Source organism: Sciurus vulgaris (genome assembly GCF_902686455.1).
Source record: "Sciurus vulgaris genome assembly, chromosome: 7".
Classification (NCBI taxonomy): domain Eukaryota; kingdom Metazoa; phylum Chordata; class Mammalia; order Rodentia; family Sciuridae; genus Sciurus; species Sciurus vulgaris.
In genome coordinates, this window is record NC_136467.1 from 4,603,155 (window position 1) to 4,612,458 (window position 9,304).

A 9,304-nucleotide genomic window follows, 5' to 3' on the forward strand; every position below is an offset into this window, starting at 1 on the left:
AGTTAGAATTACACTGTTGGCTCTTCATGTTCTTAGACATTTGAACTCAGAAGTGAACTACACTATCAACTCTCTTGGATCAAAATCTTGCCAGAACTGGGGCACTTGTCAGCTTCTATAATCATGTGAGCCAATTTCCTCTAATCTCTCTCTCTTTCAATCCCTCCCTACACACACACACTCACACACACACATACACACACACACACACATACACACTTGCTATAGTTTCTATTTCTCTGGAGAATCTAATCCACATTCAAAGATACAAAAATTGTAGGTGAGAGGAAAAGTGATATATTATGTGAAGAGCAAACATAATGAAGCTGGAGGAGACAATGGCAATATCAGAAAAAAAGACATTAAATCAAACCTGTTACAATGATAAATAGAAATATTTCACAATGATAAAATGTTAATTCCAAGGAAGATATAAGAAACATATATGCATCTAATAACAGAGTATCAAATAAAGAAAGCCAAAGCTTAAGAATAAATTACTGATATAGAGAATAGAAAAACTATAAAAAAATCAAAAAAGGAAAAGTTGTCTGTCTGATAGGATCAATAAAATTGCCAAATTCTTACAGTGGCAATAAAAGGAGAGCAGAAATAAAATCAGAAATAAAAAAAGGAGGCATTGGTACATACCCTACAGGGAAACATTTTGTGAACTGGATCTGTCATTAAAGGAAACAGTGGATGTCAATGTACCATTAACAATATTAATAGCTGCAACAATAAGAATTCTTATTGTTCAACAACAATAAGAATTATTGTTTTAAATAATAAGGAGTTATTTAAAACAAATAGTTCTAAAAGATGGTAAGAATATAGTTCATTAAGAGAAAAGAAAATGTGATTGGAAGGATAAAGAAAGCTTATAATATTCAAAATGTGAGAGAATGGAAACAAATGTAGCAAGTGATGGCTAAAAAGAAAGAGGAGAAAAAAAATAAGTAGAAAAAGGCAAAGAGAGAGGGAGGGGAGAGAGAGAAAGAGAGACTAAGAAATTTGGCTATTACCAGTACATTAGATCACTTTAAAGACAAATTTTTAGGCCTCAAAGAAAAAGTATATAATCTTGACAATAAAATTGACCCGAAAGAAAAGATGTAAAGAGACCATGATCAGAATATTGAAGAAATGTGGACATCATCAAGAGACTGAATTAAAGAATTATTGGAGTAAATAATGGTTCTGAAATACAAGCTAAAAGGATGCATGACCTTTTTAATAAAATAATATGAGAAAATTTTCCAAGCATAAGAATGAGATGGAAATTCAAATACAAGAAGCATAACAAAACCCAACTCAAAGTAGACGAATGTTGTAGGCATAAGACCAGAGACTCTGAACCTGCTAGAAGTAAAAGTAGGAACCGAATTCTTCAAAAAGACTTCTAAAGTGCAAGAAGTGAAATCAAGAATCAATAAATGGTCCAGGCGTCGTGGTGCACACCTATAATTCCAGAAGCTTGGGAGGTTGAGGCAGGAGGATTGTGAGTTCAGAGCCAGCCTCAGCAAAAGTGAGGTACTAATCAACTCAGTGAGACTCAGTCTCTAAATAAAATACAAAATAGGGCTGGTGATGTGGCTTAGTGGTTGAGTGCCCCTGAGTTCAGTCCCTGGTCCTCCCTCAAAAAAAAAAAAAAAAAAAAAAGTATCAATATGTGGGATCATATCAAACTAAAATCTTCTTCACAGCAAAGGAAATAATCATGAAACTGAAGAGAGAGCCTACAGAATGGGAGCCTAAAGAACTCAAAAACTTAACACCAAAAAATAAAATTAACCTGATCAATAAATGGGCAAAAGAACTGAACAAACACCTCACATAAGAAGACATATAATCAGTGAACAAATATATGAAAACATGTTCAACATCTCTAACAACTACAGAAATTCAAATTAAAATTACACTGAGATTCCATCTCACTCCAGTCAGAAAAGCAATCATCAAGAATACAAGTAACAGTAAATATTGGTGTGGATGTGGGGAAAAAGGTATACTCATACTTTGCTGGTGGAACTGCAAATTTGTGCTATCCCTATGGAAAGTAGCATGGAGATTTCTCAGAAAGCTTGAAATGGAACCACCATTTGACCTACTCATCCCAGTCATTGGTATACACCCAAATGACTTAAAATTAGGATACTATAGTGATATGGCCACATCAATGTTTATAGTAGCTCAATTCACAATAACTAAGCTATGGAACCAACCAAGGTGTCCTTCAACAAATGAATGGAAAAAGAAATTGTGGTATATATAATATTACTCATAAAGAAGAATGAAATTATAGCATTTGCTAGTAAATGCATGGAACTGGATACTACCATGCTAAGTTAATTAAACCAGTCCCAAAAAACTAAAGGCCAAATGTTCTTTCTGATTTGCAGATGCAAACACAGAATAAGTAGAAGTCATTGGATTAGATAAAGGGGAATGAAGGGAATTGAGAAAGTTGGAAATAGGAAAGACAGTAGAATGAATTGGACATTATTTTCCTATTTCATATGGGCATAAACAACCAGTGTAACTTCATGTACTTGTGGTGGTACATGACATGAAGTTACACTGGTTGTTTATGCCCATATGAAATAGGAAAATAATGTCCAATTCATTCTACTGTATATATATATATATATATATATATATATATAGAGAGAGAGAGAGAGAGAGAGAGAGAGAGAGAGAGAGAGAGAGTCAAAGTGTATTCTACTGATATGTATATATATGTATATATGTATATATAAAAAGAAGAAATTAAAAAATTTAAGTGGCATATAGGACTTACTTTATGAAAATATCTAACATACAGGATAAGAATTAAATTTTAAAAGTTGCAAGAGAAAAGTGGCTGGACACAATTAGAGGTAAACCAATCTGAATTTTAACTGATGTCTCACCCTAGACCTTAAAGCAAGTAGGGCTTGAATAACACATACCAAACTCTGAAAGAAAATGAATGCCAACCAAGATTACCATACCCAGGAAAATTAAGCTTCAGAATTGAAGATGAAAGAAAAACCTTCCAGGTTAAACAGAAGCTAAAAGTACTCATAACTAGAAAGTCTATGCTACAAAATGTACTTAATGAGATATTTCATGGAAAAACAAATGAAAAATAAAAATAAAAAATAGCATATAGAGGAATTAATTACACCAGAAGAACAGTCGATGAAAGGAGAATTAAGTGTGATTTAGACATTAGAAATGAATCAAATGGGAGGAAATAAAATTTATTCCTTAATGGTCTAAACTCTTCAATCAAAAGACATGGCTGATAGACTGGATTAAAGATAAGACCAAAAAATACTCTGTCAGCAACAGGTTCACCTCATAAACAGACATCCACAGACTGAAGGTGAAAGGAGGAAAAAGTCATACCATTTACCTTGGACTAGTAAGCAAGCAGTGATAGCTATTCTCATATCAGATAAAGTGTACTTCAAGCACTTCATACTGCTTAAGGAAATCATACATCAACAAGATGTAATGACTGTAAATATGTTTGCCCCAACCAATGGAATATCTACATATATAAAACAAACCTTTCTCAAAATTAAGCATCCAATATACCACAATACAATAATATTGGATGACTTTAACATGACTCTCTAACCACTGGATAGATCATCCAATCATAAACCAAGTAAAGATTCTATAGAACTACAAAATACAATTAATAATATGGACCTAGCAGGCATTTATAGAATATTTCATTCACCAATGACTGAATTCACTTTCTTCTCAGCAGTACAGGGAACATTTTCAAAAATATACCATGTTTTAATTCACAAAGAAAGTCTTAGCAAATGCAAAACAACATAGATAATACCATGCAAACTTTCAGATTATAATGCAATGAACTTAGAAATTAGCTATTAGAGAAAAACAGAACCACTCTAAATCCTGGATATTAAATAACACACTTTTGAATAATGAGTGGATAGCAGAAGAAATCAATGGAGAAACAAATGAGAATAGTGATACAACATATCAAAATCTCTGGGACAGTATGAATGCAGTCGTAGAAGAAAAGTTCATAGCACTGAATTTATATTTTAAAATAATAGAAGGATAAATAATCTAACAAACATCTCAAGGTCTTAGAAAGCAAAGCAAAAAAAAAAAAAAAAAACAACATCAAAGTCAGTAGAAGACAGGAAATCATAGCTGAAATAAATGAAATTTAGAATTAAAGAAAATATAAGAGATCAATAAAACTGTTGATTCTTTGAAAGGATAAATAAGATCAATAAACCCTTATTAAAACTAACTAAAATAATGAGGGAAAAATTCAAATTAACAAAATTCAAGATGAAAAAGGATATAATTACAGACACTAATGAAATCAGAGGATCACTAGAAACTGTTTTGAAAATGTGTACTCCAATAAGCTAGATCTTGAAGATATGGACAAATTCCCTGAGACATGTGACCTAACCAAATTGAATCATGAGGATATAGAAAACTTCAATAGATCAATATCAAGTAATAAAATTGAAGCAGATATCAAAATCTTTCTAGAAAGAAAAGCTCAGGACCAGATGGATTTTCAGACTAGTTCTACCAGATTTTTAGAAAAGAGTTAATACCTTTCCTCCTTAAATCAGTCCCTGAAACAGGTAAGGAGGAAACACTGAAAAACTCACTCTATGAAGCTAGTAGCACCCTGATACCAAATCCAGACAAATATATATTAAGGAAAGAAAGTTTCAGACCAATTTTCTTGATGAATATAGATGCAAAAATTCTTAATTAAATGTTGGCAAATTCATACGAAAACATATTAAAAAGATAATGTGCCATGATCAAGTGGGTTTTATCCCTGGGATCCGAGGTTGCTTCAAGAAGCAGAAGTCAATAAATATAATTCACCACATAAATAGACTTCAGGGGCTGGGGAGATAGCTCAGTCGGTAGAATGCTTGCCTTGCAAGCACAAAGCCCTGGGTTCGATCCCCAGCACTGCAAAAATAAATAAATAAATAGACTTCAGGATAATGACCACATGATTATCTCAATAGATGCAGAAAAAGGATTTAACAAAGGACAGTGCAAGTTCATGTTTAAAACTATATAGAAAAGGAGGGTAGGAACGTTTTCCAACATTTCAAATGCTTTATATGACAAATGAAAGGCTGACATTATACTGAGTGGTGAAAAATTGAAAGCACGTCCTCTAAACAAGAAACAAGAAAAGGATCCCCATTTTCACCATTCATTGTCAACATAGTCCTTGAAATTCTAGCCATCAGGATATAGAAGAAATTAAAGGGATACACATAGAAAAGGAAGATCTGAAATTGTTTTCTGATGACATGCTCCTATGTTTATGACAGCTTAAAATATACCACAAGAAGACTTATAAACCTTGTAAATGAATTCAGCAAAATAGCAGGATCCAAGATTAACTCTCTAATCAATCATGTTCCTATACACCAATGATGAATATGTGAAAAAAGAAATTTGGAAAATGATTTCATTCACAATAGCCTCAAAAAATTTTCAAAAACTATACATGAGAATCAATCTAACAAAAGAGGTGAAAGGACTACTATAATGAAAACTATAGAACACTGAAGAGTGAAATTGAAGACAACCTTAGAAGATGGAAAGACATCCAATATTCTTGAATAGGCAGAAATAATATGTCAAAATAGTCATACTACCGGCAGTGCTATACACACAGGTTCAACACAATTCTCATCAAAATTACAATGACATTATTCACAGAAGTAGAAAAAGCAGTTATTAAATTCATTTGGGAAAAGAAGAAACCCAGAATAGCCAAAACAACAGTTAGTGAGAAAAGTAAAACAGAAGACATAGCAATACTGGACTCTAAATCACACTGCAGAGCTATAGTAACAAAAACAGCATGGCGCTAGCAACAAGTCAAGCCTGAAGACCAAGGAAATAGAATAGAAGGCACAGAAACAAACCCACATAAATACAGTTATCTGACACTAGACAAGGTGTCAAAGCATACATTGCAGAAAAGATAGCCTTTTTCACAAATGGTGCTGGCAAAACTAGAAATTCATATGTAGTAGAATGAAATTTTACTCCATCTCTCACCTGGACAAAAGTCAAGTCAAATTGGATCAAAGGTCTAAGAATTAGAACAAACCTCTGCAACAGCTAGAAAAAAATGTGGGCCTTACACTTCAACATACCATCACAGGAACTGACGTCCTTAAGGAGAATCCTAAAGCACGAGAAATACAACCAAACATCAGTAAGTGGCATTAAATTAAAAGGCTCTGCACAGTAAAGAATCAATCAAGAGGATGACAAGAGAAGCTACAGAATGATAGAAAATCTCTGCTATCTGCTTCTCAGATAGGGCATTAATATCCAGAATACAAAAACAACTCAAAAAAACTTAGCAACAAACAACCCAATCAATAGCTGGGAAAAAGAACTCACCAGACACTTCTCAGAGGAAGAAATACACATGGTCAACAAATGCATTTTTTAAATGTTCAACATTTCTAGCAGTTAGGGAATTGAAATTAAAAGTACACTGAGATCTCATCTCACACTGGTCAGAATGGCAACCATCAAAAATACAAATAACAATGAAGTTGTGAGGATGGTGGGGAAAAGGTGCACTCATACATTGTTGGTGGGACTGTGGATTGGTGTAACCACTCTGGAAAGTATCATGAAAATTTCTCAAAAAGCTGGGAATGGAATCACATATGACCCAGCTATACACCCCTTAGTATATATACACAAAAATTAAAATTAGCACACTGGAGTGATGCAGTCACATAAATGTTTATAGCACAACTCACAACAGCCAAACACTGGAACCAACCTAGGTGCCCTTCAGCAGATGAATGAATAAAGAATATGTGGTGCAGATGCACAAGGGAGTATTACTCAGCCATAAAATAGGCCAATAGGAAGAGGATGCCGCGTGTGTCCTCGCCAAGATGGCTCTTGCCTTCAGTTCCCAACGTACAAGTAGGAAAACACAGAGCACTTTTCAAACACCAGCTTACTGTACAGCTTCTGGGTGGCCTAAGTCCATTCGGGCTGCTTTCTGATCTCAAGGTTGTTCCCTGCTAAATCTGCCCATGGTTTCTCTCTGTCTGGGTCACCCTCCTCTGCAGTGTACCAGTGCTGCTGACACTCACACAGCTGGCTGTCCTCCTTCTTGTTCTTGGTTCAGTGCACACAAATGTATGAGTCTCTAAGAGACTTGGTCTGATATTGAATTTCAGGGAATTCTATCTTTTATCTTTCACCCACTTCAGATGGGGCATTAATATCCAGAATATGCAAAGAACTCAAAAAAATTAATACCAAAAAAAAAAAAAACCCAAATAAGACAATCAATAAAGGGAAGAAAGAAATAAATAGGCACTTCTCAAAGGAAGAAATACAAATGGCATTTATATTTCACTGAGAGGTGGTACTCATGCATGCTGTTTGAATCCTGAGCCATAGGCAACTGGAAATACAGCCTTCCTCTGATCCTCCATTTTGAATTCTAACCCATAACTTTGCAGTAGCATTTTTGATGTGATCAGTCCTATAAGATAATATGTTGATTGGATTCTCCCCACTGCTCTTGCTTCTGAAGTCCTCAGAATTCCTGCTGTAGTCATACAATTGCCCTTCTAGAATTTATATGTGACCATATGCTAACAATTTCCTTCACTGACAGTGTTAGTCAGTTTTCCATCACTGTGACAAATACCTGGGACAAATAAACTTGTAAGAGAGAAGTTATTTTGCCAGGAACGGTGGCTGTAATCCCAGCAGCTCAGGAGGCCGAGACAGGAGGACTCTGAGTGCAAAGTCAGCCTCAGCAATGGTAAGGTGCTAAGCAACTAAATAAAAAACAAAATAGGGTTGGGGATGTGGCTCAGTGGTCCACTGCCCCTGAGTTCAATCCCTCGTACTGCCCCTCACTCAAAAAAAAAAGAGAGAGAGAGAGAGAGAGAAAAGAGAGAGGGAGGAGTTATTTTGGTTCACAGTTTGGGAGGTCTCCAACCACGACCAATGGGCTCTGCGGCTTTTGAGCATGTGTTGAGGAAGCACATTATGGTGGGGAGAGGGCGCATCTCATTGCAAGTAAGAAGAGAAGGTAAAGAACCTTCTGAGTCCCACTGTCTCTTCAGCGCACCCCCCAGTGACCTGAAGGCCCCCGTCACTCCATCCCTGAAAGGACTTCCCACCTCCCAATACCACCGAATCTGGACATGTGTTTTTATCCCAGGGATTGTTGGTGGCATTCAGGATCCAAACTGCAGCACTGTTTTCCCGAGTACATCCTTCACCTCTCTCCTGGGTGGAATTCCTATTTTTGGAATTACATATAATTCTACATCAAATGTTTCACTCTTGACTTTCTAACTGAGGATGTATTTTAGTAATGTCTGAAGGTTACATAGCAAATCTGGAGACATTAGATGTTTGAAAATGGTTTTATTTTATCTGTTTACCTGACTGATGGTCTGGCTTTACGTAGGATTCTAAGCTGAAAAAAATTCAATCTGAAATTTAAATAAATATATGAAAATGGCCTTTAGCTTTTCACTGCTCTTTAGAATATTCAATGTTCAGTTGGTTCCTGATTCTTTCTACATGCTCTTGCTTTCCTTTGTTGAATTTCTCTTCTCTTTATATTAAAGAGTTCCTAGTATATTAAATTTCAGAGTGACATGCCATGATATGATTTAACTACTTTGGTTTTATTTTAGAATATGATGAATATAGAGATATCATTGTTCTTTATGTTGATTTTAAAGAAATTATATCTTCTGTATATCATATTGATGCTGAGGCAAATATATATGTGAAAGAAGAACTACCAATAAATTTTCAAAATTAATGGAAAGTATCAATCAACAAAACTGAGAAGATTAAAGAACACAAAGGACATATTTATCCTTTGAAGATAAAAGAAAACCAAACAAATTAGTAAAGTATCGGAATAATGCTTTCCCTGGTAAAATTATATTATATTAAAATAAAATATGAAGAAAAAATTCTGAAAGTAACAAAAAGGGTATCTTACTAAAAAAAGACAAGTAATTGAATCATAGCATAACTTTTGTAAGAAATCACAAAAGTCAGAAAACAATGGAGGAAAACATTTAGTGTGGCAAAAGAAATGAGAAGTCAACTTAGATTTCTATACCCAGAAAAATATCCTTTGAAAATAAAGGAAAATTAAGATTTTTCTCAGAAAGTAAAAATTAAATCTATTTCTAGAAGATCTGAACTTTTAAATGTTAGCTATTTTTCAAAAGGACCAAAATACCAGATTGAATCT